The 14,206-nt window shown below is 46.2% G+C and overlaps 1 long non-coding RNA gene across 2 annotated transcripts; it reads left to right on the forward strand.

Annotated features, from left to right (window-relative positions):
• The first annotated feature begins 117 nt into the window (after positions 1-117).
• Positions 118-13,319, forward strand: LOC109561528 (uncharacterized). Of its 2 annotated transcripts, none has more exons than XR_011568670.1 (2): positions 118-7,618; positions 7,872-13,319. It is a non-coding gene; the product is annotated as an uncharacterized lncRNA (long non-coding RNA). The 2 variants fall into 2 exon arrangements; XR_002181062.2 differs by having other exon boundaries at positions 11,062-13,319.
• The last annotated feature ends 887 nt before the right edge of the window (positions 13,320-14,206 follow it).

The raw sequence follows: 14,206 nt of genomic DNA on the forward strand, positions 1-14,206 counted from the left end.
GGCTGGTGCTTAGGAAAAGACACGGTGAAGGGACTCAGGTGTGGGATAGTGGCCTGGGCGGGGACCTGAGCCTGCCCTGTATCCCTGGCAATGGGACTGGGAAGGCAGGGATGGGAGCATCTTGTGTCTGGGGTCTTCAGAAGTGTCTGTGAGTTATCATTGATTGAGGATTAACAACCCACATCCACATAGCTTGCTTTTTTTTTTTTTTTTTTTTGTCTCTTCTCCAGAAATAACTGTCCTAAACAAGGTCATCTTTAGTTCAGGGTCATTCATAAGCCCTGATCCTCTTCTATTAATATTTAGAGATAGCTCACTATATTTTATATACTAAAAAAATGCACCCATATTATTTTTAATATTATGCTGGGAACTTCTTTGAAATTATTTTGTAATTTTGCCTCTGGGATGATTCGGCTCCATGTGATACATTTCATTCACAACTGCCTTTGATTTCTTGACCTTGATGGTAGAATCTTAGGCAGTCCTGCAGAGAGAGACAGCCTCTAATTGTGATAAAATATCATGACATTTTTGAGAACACTGCACTTAGTAATGAAAGAGGTGAACATAATGTTAACGTTTTGCAGAATTCCGTAAAAACTTGATTTTCCTCTGGAACAACTCAGTCCTATTCTGGGCTGAAGAGTGAAAGCTCCCAGGCCTGCAGCCCTGGTCTGTGGTTGCTGGTGGACAAAAGGGCCTTTGCCCTCTGACTTCTCCGAGGGCAAAGTCAGAGGGACTCTCTGTGACTCAATCCAAGTGTAAAAGTATCGATCCATTTTTCATTTGCTGAATATTTCTTGAATTACAGCATGTGTGAGTTTGATGGGAAGACAGACACTGCCGCTTCATCCTCAGACTATGGGGGTCACTGGTACACGGAGCAGCTGCACCAGTGACCATTAGGCAAGGAAGCTAGGCTTGGAAACTAGATGGGGAAACAGTGGAAACAGTGACAGACTTTATATTTGGGGCTCCAAAATCACTGCAGATGGTGACTGCAGCCATGAAATTAAAAGACGCTTACTCCTTGGAAGGAAAGTTATAACCAACCTAGACAGCATATTAAAAAGCAGAGACATTACTTTGCCAACAAAGGTCCATCTAGTTAAGGCCATGCTTTTTCCAGTAGTCATGTATGGATATGAGAGTTGGACTATAAAGAAAGCTGAGCACCAAAGAATTGATGTTTTTGAAATGTGGTGTTGGAGAAGACTCTTGAGAATCCCTTGGACTCCAAGGAGATCTCACCAGTCCATCCTAAAGGAAATCAGTCCTGAATATTCATTGGAAGGACTGATTTAGCTGAAACTCCAATACTTTGGCCACCTGATGCAAAGAGGTGACTCATTTGAAAAGACCCTGATGCTGGGAAAGATTGAAGGCAGGAGGAGAAAGGGATGACAGGGGATGAGATGGTTGGATGGCATCATTGACTCGATGGACATGAGTTTGAGTAAACTCCAGGAGTTGGTGATGGACAGGGAGGCCTGGCGTGCTGCAGTCCACGGGGTCACAAAGAGTTGGACACGACTAGCAACTGAATTGAACTGAACTAGGTGTGGGGCTCCAGCCCTCCTCTCCCACCCAGGATCCTCATCATCGCTCCTCCCCACTGCCATCCAGATCTGCCCTTAGATCTTTTTTAAACTCTAAGGTGTAAATGACTAATAATGGTTTAACATATTGTTCCTCCCAGAAGGTATTTTTAAGTCTAATGGATAAAGATTTAGTAGTGAAATTTCAAACACCAATCAAGGTGTACAGGAGGATTTGGGAAAGGAAGGTGGTGAGCATTTTTTTTTTTTTAACACCTCCAATCACTCCATTAGGGCTTCCCAGGTGGCACAGTGATAAAGAATCTGCTTGCTAATTCAGGAGATCCCAGAGACTGATGCAGGTTCAACCCCTGGCTCAGGGAGATCCCCTGGAGGAGGACATGGCAACCCACTACAGTATTCTTGCCCAGAGAATCCCATGGACAGAGGAGCCTGGTGGGCTACCATCCATGGGGTCTCAAAGAGTCAGACCTGACTGAGCACGCATGTATAGGCAGTCATTCCATTGAGTTAAGGCAACCTGTCTTTATGGATATGATTGAAGCCAGTAGATATTTTGGAATAAATGGATGGATGATGGATGAATGGATGGACAGATAGATGATGAATGGGTAGTTGAGTGATGAATACTGTTGTTGTTTAGCTACTAAGTCATGTCTGACTCTTTGTGATCCAGTGAACTGTATCCCGCCAGACTCCTCTGTTCACAGGATTTCCCAGACAAGAATATTGGAGAGGGTTGCCATTTCCTTCTCCAGGAGATCTTCCTGACCCAGGGACTGAACCCCTGTCTCCTGCACTGGCAGGCAGATTCTTTATCACTGAGCCATCAGGGAACCCATTGGTGGATGAATAGATAATCTTTATTCTATCTAGACTGGTCGTTGAAGCTTGATTTATTTTATGATTCCTCATAGAGCCAGGCTAGGGGCTAACATACATTAGGAAGTTGGTAGAAGTTTGTAGAATAAATGGGTAAGTAAAAAGAATGTTATGATTTTCAGTTACTATAGTACTTTGGGTCCCCTTGGAGTGGACTCAGCTATCTTGCTGGGACAGAAGCCACTGTAAAACTTGACCTTGATCAATTTATTGGCAGTAAATCCTGCCAGACACACAAGACTTCCATGGAATCCTTTCTGAGTGGTTTCATGTTAACTGTGCAGAGCTCTGACTTTCAGCGAATTCCTGGTATTAATAATAACAATGATACTGAACTCATTGTGGGTTAGTTATTGTTTTAAGCACATCACATATATTTAATAATTTTATCCTAAAAACAGCCTGATGCTTGAGTATAGTATTAGCCCTTCCACCAATTTAATGGATGGGAAAATGGAGGCTCTGAGAAGTTAAATAACCTGTTCAAGGTCACATTAATAGGTGTAGGCAGGATTTGAATACAGGCAGATTGACCTCAGCATCTGGGCTCATATCACGATATAGTCAGCACTTGGTATCTGTGGGTTTGGCATTCACAGATTCAATCAACCATGAGTCAAAAATATGTGAAAAAAATTTTCTAGGAAGTTCCAAAATGCAAAACTTGAATTTGCCATGTGCTCTCAGATATTTGTGTTGTTGGAAGAGGGTGTTTGCTATGACCAGTGCATTCTCTTGGCAAAACTCTGTTAACCTTTGCCCTGTTTCATTTTGTACTCCAAGGCCAAATTTGCCTGTTACTCCAGGTATCTCTTGACTTCCTACTTTGCATTCCAGTCCCCTATAATGAAAAGGACATCTTTTTTTTTTTTTTTGGTGTTAGTTCTAGAAGGTCTTGTAGGTCTTCATAGAACTGTTCAACTTCAGCTTCTTCAACATTACTGGTTGGGGCATAGACCTGGATTACTGTGATATTGAATGGTTTGCCTTGGAAACGAACAGAGATTATTCGTTTTTGAGATTGCATCCAAGTACTGAATTTCAGACTCTTTTGTTGATTGTAATGCCTACTCCATTTCTTCTAAGGGATTCCTGCCCACAGTAGTAGATATAATGGTTATCTGAGTTAAATTCACCCATTCCAGTCCATTTTAGTTCACTGATTCCTAAAATGTCAACGTTCACTCTTGCCATCTCCTATTTGACCACTTCTAATTGACCTTGATTCATGGACCTAACATTCCAGGTTCCTCTGCAATATTGTTCTTTACAGCATCGGACTTTACTTCCATCACCAGTTACATCCACAACTGGGTGTTGTTTTTGCTTTGGCTCTGTCTCTTCATTCTTTCTGGAGTTATTTCTCCACTCTTCTCTAGTAGCATATTTGGCACTTACCAACCTGGGGAGTTCATCTTTCAGTGTCATATCGTTTTGCCTTTTCATACTGTTCATGGGGTTCTCAAGGTAAGAATACTGAAGTGGTTTGCCATTCCCTTCTCCAGTGGACCACATTTTGTCAGAACTCTTCACCATGACCCATCCATCTTGGGTGGCCCTAAATGGGATGGCTCATACTTTCATTGAGTTAGACAAGGCTGTGGTCCATGTGATCAGTTTGATTAGTTTCCTGTGATTGTGGCTTTCATTCTGTCTGCCCTCTGATGGATAAGGATAAAAGGCTTATTGAAGCTTCCTGGTGGGAAAGATTGACAGTGGGGGAAACTGGGTCTTGTTCTCATGGGCGAGGCCATGTTCAGTAAATCTTTAGTCCAATTTTCTGTTGATGGACAGGGCTGTGTTCCCTCCCTGTTGTTTGATCTGAGACCAAACTATGGTGGAGTTAATTAAGATAAAGGCGACCTCCTTCAAAAGGTCCCATGCATGCACTGCTACACTCAGTGCCCCTACCCTGCAGCAGGCCACCGCTGACATACAGCTCCACCAGAGACTCCTGAACACTCACAGGCAAGTCTGGGTCAGTCTCTCATGGGGTCACTGCTCCTTTCTCCGGGGTCCTGGTGCACACAAGATTTTGTTTGTGCCCTCCAAGAGTCTGTTTCCCCAGTCCTGTGTAAGTTCTGGTGGCTCTATGGTGGGGTTAATGGCGACCTTCACCAAGAGGGCTTATGCCATACCCAGATCTGCTGCACCCAGAGCCTCTGCCCATGTGGCAGACCACTGTTGACCTGTACCTTCACAGGAGACACTCAAACCCTCAAAGGCAGGTCTGGCTCAGTCTCTGTGGGGTCTCCTGGTGCACACAAGATTTTGTTTGAGCCCTCCGAGCATCTCTGGCAGGTATGGGGTTTGATTCTAAATGCAATTTTGCCCCTCCAACCATCTTGCTGGAGTTTTTCCTTTGCCCTTGGATGTGGGGTATTCTTTGCCACCAAAGATAGAGAAGCTCTATACAATGAGAAAAAACAAGACTGGAAGCTGACTGTGGCTCAGGTCATGAACTCTGTATTGCAAAATTCAGACTTAAATTGAAGAAAGTAGGGAAAACCACTAGAACATTCAAGTGTGACCTAAATCAAATCCCTTATGATTATACAGTAGAAGTGATTCAACAGATTAGATCTGATAGACAGAGTACCTGAAGAACTACAGATGGAAGTTCTTGACATTGTATCAGAGGCAGGGATCAAGACCATCCCCAAGAAAAAGAAATGCAAAAAGGCAAAATGGCTGTCTGGGGAGGCCTTACAAATAGCTGAGAAAAGAAGAAACACTAAAGGTAAAGGAGAGAAGGAAAGATATACCATCTGAATGCAGAGTTCCAAAGAATAGCAAGGAGAGATAAGAAAGCCTTCCTCAGTGATCAATGCAAAGCAATAGAGGAAAACAGTAGAATGGGAAAGACTAGAGATCTCTTCAAGAAAATGAGAGATACCAAGGGAACATTTCTTGCAAAGATGGGCACAATAAAGAACAGAAATGGTATGGACCTAACAGAAGCAAAAGATATTAAGAAGAGGTGGCAAGAATACACAGAAGAACTATACAAAAAAGATCTTCATGACCCAGATAACCACAATGGTGTGATCACTCACCTAGAGCCAGATATCCTGTAATGCAAAGTCAAGTGGTCCTTAGGAAGCATCATTACAACCAAAGCTAATGGAGGTGATGGAATTCCAGTTCAGCTATTTCAAATCCAAAAGGATGATACTGACAAAGTGCTGCACTCAATATGCCAGCAAATTTGGAAAATTCAGCAGTGGCCACAGGACTGGAAAAGGTCAGTTTTCATTCCAATCCCAAAGAAAGGCAATGACAAAGAATGTTCAAACGGCTGCACAATTGCACTCATCTCACAGCTAGCAAAGTAATGCTCACAATTCTCCAAGCCAAGTTTCAACAGTATGTGAACTGTGAACTTCCAAGTGTTCAAGCTGGTTTTAGAAAAGGCAGGGGAACCAGAGATCAAATTGCCAACATCTGTTGGATCATCAAAAAAGCAAGAGAGTTCCAGAAAAACATATCTACTTCTGCTTTATTGACTATGCCAAAGCCTTTGACTGTGTGGATCACAAAAAAACTGTGGAAAATTCTTCAAGAGATGGGAATAGCAGACCACCTGACCTGCTTCCTAAGAAATCTGTATGCAGGTCAAGAAGCAATAGTTGGAACTGGACATGGAACAATGGACTGGAACAATTTCCAAATTGGGAAAGGAATACGTCAAGGTTGTATATTGTCATTCTGCTTATGTAACTCACGTGCAGAGTACATCATGTGAAATGCCAGTCTGGATGAAGCACAAGATGGAATCAAGATTGCTGGAATCAATAACCTCAGATAAACAGATGACATCACACTTATGGCAGAAAGTGAAGAAGAAGTAAAGAGCCTCTTGATGAAAGTGAAAGAGGAGAGTGGAAAAGTTGGCTTAAAACTCAACATTCAAAACATGAAGATCATGGCATCCTGTGCCATCACTTCATGGCAAATAGATGGGGAAACAATGGAAACAGTGACAGACTTTAATTTCTTGGGCTCCAAAATCACTGCAGATGGTGACTGCAGCCATGAAATTAAAAGACGCTTACTCCTTGGAAGAAAAGTTAAGACCAACCTAGACAGCATATTAAAAAGCAGAGACATTAGTTTGCCAACAAAGATCCATCCAGTCAAAGCTATGGTTTTTCCAGTAGTCATGTATGGATGTGAGAGTTGGACTATAAAGAAAGCAGAGTGCCAAAGAATTGATGCTTTTGAACTGTGGTGTTGGAGAAGACTCTTGAGAGTCCCTTGGACTGCAAGCAGATCTCACCAGTCCATCATAAAGGAAATCAGTCCTGAATATTCATTGGAAGGACTGGAGCTGAAGCTGAAACTCCAATACTTTGGCCACCTGATGCAAAGAACTGACTCATTGAAAAAGACCCTGATGCTGGGAAAGATTGAAGGCAGGAGGAGAAGGGGATGACAGAGGATGAAATGGTTGGATGGCCTCACCAACTCAATGGACATGAGTTTGAGCAAACTCCAGGAGTTGGTGATGGACAGGGAAGCCTGGCATGCTGCAGTCTGTGGGGTCGCAAAGAGTCAGACACGACTGAGCAACTGAACTGAGCTGACTCAACTGTCAGCTATTTATATTATACTTGGTATTATAAGGAACTTGAGATGCTTTAACGTGTATGGGAGGATGTGCATAGGTTATATATGCAAATACTATGCCATTTTATACAAAGGACTTGAGCATCCTCCATTTTGGCTCAGGGGAGGCTGGCGCAGCTACCTGCAGATACCAAGGGACAAGGGTGTGTGTGACATGTCCAAAGTTAGCTGGAAGCGGCAAGCTCTCCTCGAACCCCTGTTCAGCTCAGCATCACCGAGCCATCTGCACTGACAGGTGGATTTGTTTTTGACTCAGCTCTGCCCCCATCCCTGCTGGGTTCAGGTGGCCTGTGGGCGGAGCTCAGTTCCTGGCCAGCTTTGCGTCTCATAGACCGCGGGCACAGAGCTGTCACTTTCTTTCAAACCATCAACCTGTTTGCGGAGGAACTGCCTGGCTGGGCCTTGGACTGTTCCTGACCTCTATCTGGGGTTGCAGAGGCTGTGTCCAGTGAGGCCCAGAAAGCAAAGCTCAAGGCAGCTCCCTCTTCTGAGGCCTTCTAAGGGGTCACACGGTGAAGGACAGGGGGATTCTTCTCTGCTTACAGGTAACTGGAGAGCACAGGTCAGTCTTGGAAAGGGAGTCCCCATCTTTGGTTGAAAGAACCTGACCTCACGGTTGGTGAGGATGCGGTTGAATGGGATGATGGATGGCACCTTGTCCAGCACAGGGATCACTGAAGGAGAGGTTCTGTCATCCCTTTGTGGAGAGGGCTGTGGTGGGCACCCACAGGCCAAGTGCTGGTTTGGGGGCTGGGACCTTTGGGATCCCAGCACTGATGATGTTGTTATCCACGGCAGGCCCATCTTGGGGGAAGAGACTCCTTTCCCACCTGCCTTTGGCTTAGGTGGGGTGAGAAAGCCGGGACCAGCCCAGCTGCATACCTGAGTCGACCACAGTGTCAGCAACAGACATTTCGACACAATCCAGTGTTTGCTAATTGCTCTTGTGTACTCTGGACACAGGAAGATTTAACCTTTTGGATGAGATAGATACCAGTAACTTTCCAGCTGAGAAGCCAGGGATTATCTGATAAGTGACAACCAAAAACTTATGTCTTAAACTATAAAGAGGTCAAAAGAATGGAACGTGGGTTCTCAGCAGGAATCTGCACAAAAGTCTGTGTAATCAAATCTATGGTTTTCCTGGTGGTCCTATACAGAAGTGAGAGCTGGACAATAAAGAAGGCTGAGTGCCAAAGAATTGATGCTTTTGAATTGTGCTGGAGAAGACTCTTGAGAGTCCCTTAGACAGCAAGGAGATCAAACCAGTCAATCCTAAAGGAAATCAACCCTGAATATTCATTGGAAGGACTGATGCTGAAGCTCCAATACTTTGGCCACCTGATGAGAAGAGCTGACTCATTGGAATAGACTGATGCTCGGAAAGATTGAGGGCAGGAGGAAAAGGAGATGACAGATGATGAGATGGTTAGATAGCATCATGGACTCAGTGGATATGAATTTGAGCAAGCTCTGGGAGACAGTGAAGGACAATGAATCCTGTCATGCTGCAGTCTATGAGTGCAAAGAGTTGCACACAACCTAGCAACTGAACAACAACAGCAGTGCTCACTATTCACAATAGCCAAGAGGTGGCTATTCACAATAACCCGGATGCTCATAGGCGGGTAAATGGATAAGCAAAGAGTGGACTAGCCAAATGATGGAATATTTCTTAGCCTTAAAAAGGAATGAAATTCTGATATATGCTACCACGTGGATGAACCTTGAAGACATTATGCTAAGTGAAATAATCCAGTCACAACAGGTCACTGTTATATGATTCAGCTAACTTATAAGGTCTGAGTAGCACAGTAAAGAATCTACCTGCAATGCAGGAGACCTGGGTTTGATCCCTGGGTTGGGAAGATCCCCTGGAGAAGGAAATGGCAACGCACTCTAGTAATCTTGCCTGGAGAATTCCATGGACAGAGGAACCTGGTGGGCTACAGTCCATAGGGTTGCCAGAGTTGGACACGACTTAGCAACTAAACCACCACCAAAGTAGTGAGAGTCAAGTTGGATTCAGAAGCATCCCTCTTCTAGCTACTTCTGACAAACTAATGCCAAATCCAGATCCTGGCCACCTGGCAGGAAGAACCACTCCTTCTCAGGGGATTTAAGGTCATGAGCATTTTCTGCAGCAAATGCTTCCTTTCTCATGGGCTCATCGTGGTTATACCACTCTGCCTGAGTGGGCAGGCCTGGCATTGCCGGAGGAGGAGGTGTGCAGCCGTGAAGCCAACTGCAGGCCTCTGCGGGCGGGTAGCATCAGGTGGGGCTAGAGAAGGCTGCCAGGTCATCCACCTGCCGACCCGGCCTCCCTGGACTCCTCCTAATTGCTACCCCTTGCCTCAGACAATCCCGTGACGCCAGGTGTCTCACCTCGGGGTGCTTCGTGCCTTGTAATTTACTAAGTGCTCTCGCACAGACTGTTACTGAATCACGCAGACACCTCTAAGAGGCAGCTGCTATCATCGCCAGGCATCTGGTCCCGCCCTCACAGACAACCAGAGAAAGAGCCGAGCTCCTGATCTAAGCCTGGAGTTCTCTCCTGCTCAAGCTGCCAGCCCAGTGTTGCCAACCCTCCTTCTGGCTATTAGAAAAGCCAGTGGTTATGAGCAGCTGGGTTCTAGGTGGTGCTCTGGAAGCAAGCCCCAAGCCCACGGCTGAGATTCACTGAGTGAACAAGCGTGGGTCTCAGCACAGTTTTGTGAAAGGTCTTTCCTCCACCCTGGAGGCTAACTTACATCCATTACAGCTAACGGACCAGGATGACTTGGACAGGGTCTTGCTTGAAACACCTTCAAAAATACCTCAGTTGCCATGAATTTACCCAGGCAGCACATGGATGAGAGTCAGAGGCTCCTGAGATGTGTTTAGATACTAACAGGGCCTTTTCAAAAGGGAGAGGAACCTGAATATTGACTCTGATCATCTGGGAAGATGCTTGTTCACACTGCCCTCCACCTCTGCTTCCTGCCCCATCCTCTCTTGTTTATACACATGCACACCTGTGCACACACAATGGACCCATGGACACACAGTGGGCTTCAAGGGCTTCCCTGGTGGCTCAGATGGTAAAGAATCCACCTGCAATGCGGGAGCCCTGGGTTCAATCCCTGGGTTGGGAAGATCCCCTGGAGAAGGGCATGGCAACCGACTGCAGTATTCTTGCCTGGAGAATCCCCATGGACAGAGGAGCCTTGTGGGCTATAGTCCATGGGGTCGCAAAGAGTCAGGCATAACTGAGCACAGCAGCACGCACATTCACACAAACACAGAGACCCACACTTTTTCTTAAAGCCAATTTTGGCAGCAGCAAAGCTGAATATTTCCAACCCTCTGTAAATAAGGTAAAAAGGAGGACTTCCCTGGTGGTTCAGGGCTTAAAAAACAAATCCGCCTGCCAATGTGGGAGACACGGGTTCAATCCCTGGTCTGGAAAGATCCCACATGCCTCCAAGCAACTAAGCCCATGCACCACAACTACTGAGCCTGTGCTCTTGAACCTGAGAGCCACGACTACTGAGCCTTGAATCACAACTATTGGAGCTCGCATGTCTGCACGCCCTAGAGCCCATGCCCCACCACGAGAGAGGCCACTGCAACGAGAAGCCTGCTCACTGCAAGGAAGAGTAGCCCCCCTCACCGCAACTAGGGAAAAGCCTGTGCAGCAACGAACACCCAGCACAGCCAAAAATAAATACTTAAAATATCAAAAATAAGGTAAAAAGGAGAACAACTTTGAACCAGAGAAAGAGCTTCCTTCCATCAGGTGAAATGAGGAGGCTGAATGCTGAATGCCCTTCACCACGTTCAGTCCCAAACACTGGGCAGTGGCTTCCCCGAGCCTTGACTCCAGCAAATTGACAGGGCCATGTGGGGACCCCAGGGCACATTCTGGTCTGTGAACCAGGGTCCCCCTTCACGGTCTCCTCTCTAAGGCTTATGCTCTGAAACAAATCACTTCCCCTGCTCTCCACAGTGTTCCATGATCCAGAATCTCCCTTCGCAGCCGGAGGCCTCTCGTGTAAAGAGGATCACCAGAACCCAGGACCGTGCACTCGAAGCTTGCGAAGGCAGAGCAGCGGAGAAGGTACTGTTACAGCGAGACCAGGAAAATAAAGAAAGGGAGCCCAAGGTCAACTTAACACGTTTTTTTTTTTTTTTTTCCAAGCGCTTGGGGGATTTTTCATGTTGGTTTCATGGAAATTTATTTTTGCAGAGGAGACTGTGTTTGCTACAAGATCTTGCTGTGTTCATTTAGCCCAGTAATAAAAACCATCTGCCTGAAATCCTTTTTGGAAAGAGAAGGGATATAAACAAATAAGCAAATGGTTATAAAAGACCAGGGGGAGGAGGAGGGCTGTTTCAGAAGGAGGGGAAGGTGAACCCAGAGCAAGTGCGAAAGGCCAGTATTTACAGGAGCTCTGACTTCTGAAGGGACGTGTCAGGCTGTTATGAAAACATATATTGGGTTCAAGTAAATATGGCATGTTTGGGAGGACAAGTGAGGAGGAGAAGGCACCACTCTCTTCCCAGGCTCTCGTGCTGGGCTTGGAACTCCTTTATCACAGGAGTCAGAACGATATTAGGGGGACTTACCTGGTGGTCCAGTGGTTGGGAATCTGCCTTGCAATGCAGGGGACACAGGTTCAATTCCTGGTTGGGGAGCTAAGATCCCATATGTTTGGGGGCAACTAAGTCTGAGCACTGCAATTTGAGAAGCAAGCCCACAACTGCTGAGCCCACGCACCACAACTAGAGAGAAGCCTGCACACCACAGTGAAAGATCCTGCCTGCCTCAGCTAACGACCTGACACAGCTAAATACACAATTATTTTAAAAAAGAACAATATTAGGAAACACTAACCTAGCAGCCCCAAACTCACATCTACTGGGAACCTCAGGTAGTGATGGTTTAGCCACTCAGTCGTGTCCAACTCTTTTGTGACCCCGTGGGCTGTAGCCCGCCAGGCTGCTCTGTCCTTGGGGTTTCCCAGGCAGCAATACTGGAGTGGGTTGCCATTTCCTTCTCCAGGGGATCTTCCCGACCCAAGGATGGAACCCTGGTCTCCTGCATTGCATGTGGTCTCTTGCAAAATTTTTTACCAACTGAGCCATCAGGGAAGCCCTAAGAACCTCAGACATGACCTTATTGGGAAACCGTCTTTGTAGATTTAATTAGTGAAGGTCATACTAGATTGCTAAGACTAGACTGGTAAAGACTAGATTGGTCCTAAAGGAGATCAGTCCTGGGTGTTCATTGGAAGGACTGATGTTGAAGCTGAAATTCCAATACTTTGGCCACCTGATGAGAAGAGCTGACTCACTTGAAAAGACCCTGATGCTGGGAAACATTGAGGGTGGGAGGAGAAGGGGACGACAGAGGATGAGATGGTTGGATGGCATCACTGACTCAATGGACATGAGTTTGGGTAAACTCTGGGAGTTGGTGATGGGTAGGGAGGTCTGATGTGCTGCGCTTCATGGGGTTGCAAAGAGTCAGACACGACTGAGCAACTGAACTGAACTGATACTAGATGGGAGCGAACCCTAAATCGAATGGCTGTTGTCCTCACAGGAAGAGAAGAGACACACAGAAGAGAAAACCATATGAAGACAGAGCGGTTGGGATGATGCACCTAAAAGCCAAGGGAAGCCAAGGGATGCCAGGAGCCAGCAGAGGCTGAAAGAGGCTGAATGGATTCTCCTCTACAGCCCTCAGAGCCTTCGGGGAGGACCGCCCTGCTGACACCTTGATTTGGGGCTTCTGGCTTCTAGAACTGGGAGAGGATAACATTCTGTTGTTTTAAGCTTCCTAGTTTGTGATGAACTATTATGGAAACTCAGGCAGCCCCTTTATGGCTGGGAGCTGCATAGGCTGGGACAGATGGGGCATATTAGGACCAAGAACATGGTCAAAGGGCTTCCTGGGTGACTCAGTGGCAAAGAATCGGCCTGCCAAGCAAGAGACACAGGCTTGATCTCTGGGTTGGGAAGATCCTCTGGAGAAGGAAATGGCAACCTGCTCCTGTATTCTTGCCTGGAGAATCCCCATGGACAGAGAAACATGGCAGGCTACAATCAATGGGGTCACAAAAGAGTTGAACATGACTTACTGACTAAACAACAGCCACAACAACGTGACCAAATTCTTGGCCTCTAAGTTAGGAGCATAAGTCCAGGAGTAGGGCAGAATGGACTTTGAAATAATATATTGATCTAGTTTTTCTTTTTTTCCATTTTGATTTGTTTTCCTTTCACTGAAAGAGAGAGAGAGACTCTTCTGGGCTGAAGGATTGAGAAGACAGCCTGAGTGACCTTCAGGGTCACCTCCATGGACAGGTGGGGTCCTCTAAATGTCCCAGCTGAGTTGGGAAATGGTGAGTAGAGACAGTTGCCTTTCTGGATTCCTGAGGAGGCAGGACATGGAGAAGTAGCAGGAAGGACCAGGTTTTGGCTTCTGACAGCTAATACAGGTTATGTCTCCAGCAAGACAGTGTTCTTGAAGGCCAAGTATTGGCAAGAGATAATTTTCAAAATTCCTTTAGGTCCTGTGTGTGTGCTCTTGTGTGCTCAGTCATGTCCAACTCTTTGAGGCCCCATGGACTGTAGCCCACTAGGCTCCTCTGTCCATAGGATTTCCCCAGGCAAGAATACTGGAGTGGGTTGTCATTTCCTTTTCCAGTGGATCTGCCCAACCCAGGGATCAAACCCATGTCTCCTGCATCTCCTGAACTGGCAGTTGGACTCTTTACCACTAGTGCCACCTGGGAAGCCGGCTTTAGCTCTTCAGTTCAGTTCAGTCGCTCAGTCGTGTCCAACTCTTTGCGACCCCATGAATCATAGCATGCCAGGCCTCCCTGTCCATCACCAACTCCCAGAGTTCACTCAAACTCACGTCCATCGAGTCAGTGATGCCATCCAGCCATCTCATCCTCTGTCATCCCCTTCTCCTCCTGCCCCCAATCCCTCCCAGCATCAGAGTCTTTTCCAATGAGTCAACTGCATAAGGTGGCCAAAGTATTGGAGTTTCAGCTTTAACATTAGTCCTTCCAATGAACACCGAGGACTGATCTCCTTCAGAATGGACTGGTTGGATCTCCTTGCAGTCCAAGGGACTCTCA

Source organism: Bos indicus, chromosome 1, assembly GCF_029378745.1.
Source record: "Bos indicus isolate NIAB-ARS_2022 breed Sahiwal x Tharparkar chromosome 1, NIAB-ARS_B.indTharparkar_mat_pri_1.0, whole genome shotgun sequence".
Classification (NCBI taxonomy): domain Eukaryota; kingdom Metazoa; phylum Chordata; class Mammalia; order Artiodactyla; family Bovidae; genus Bos; species Bos indicus.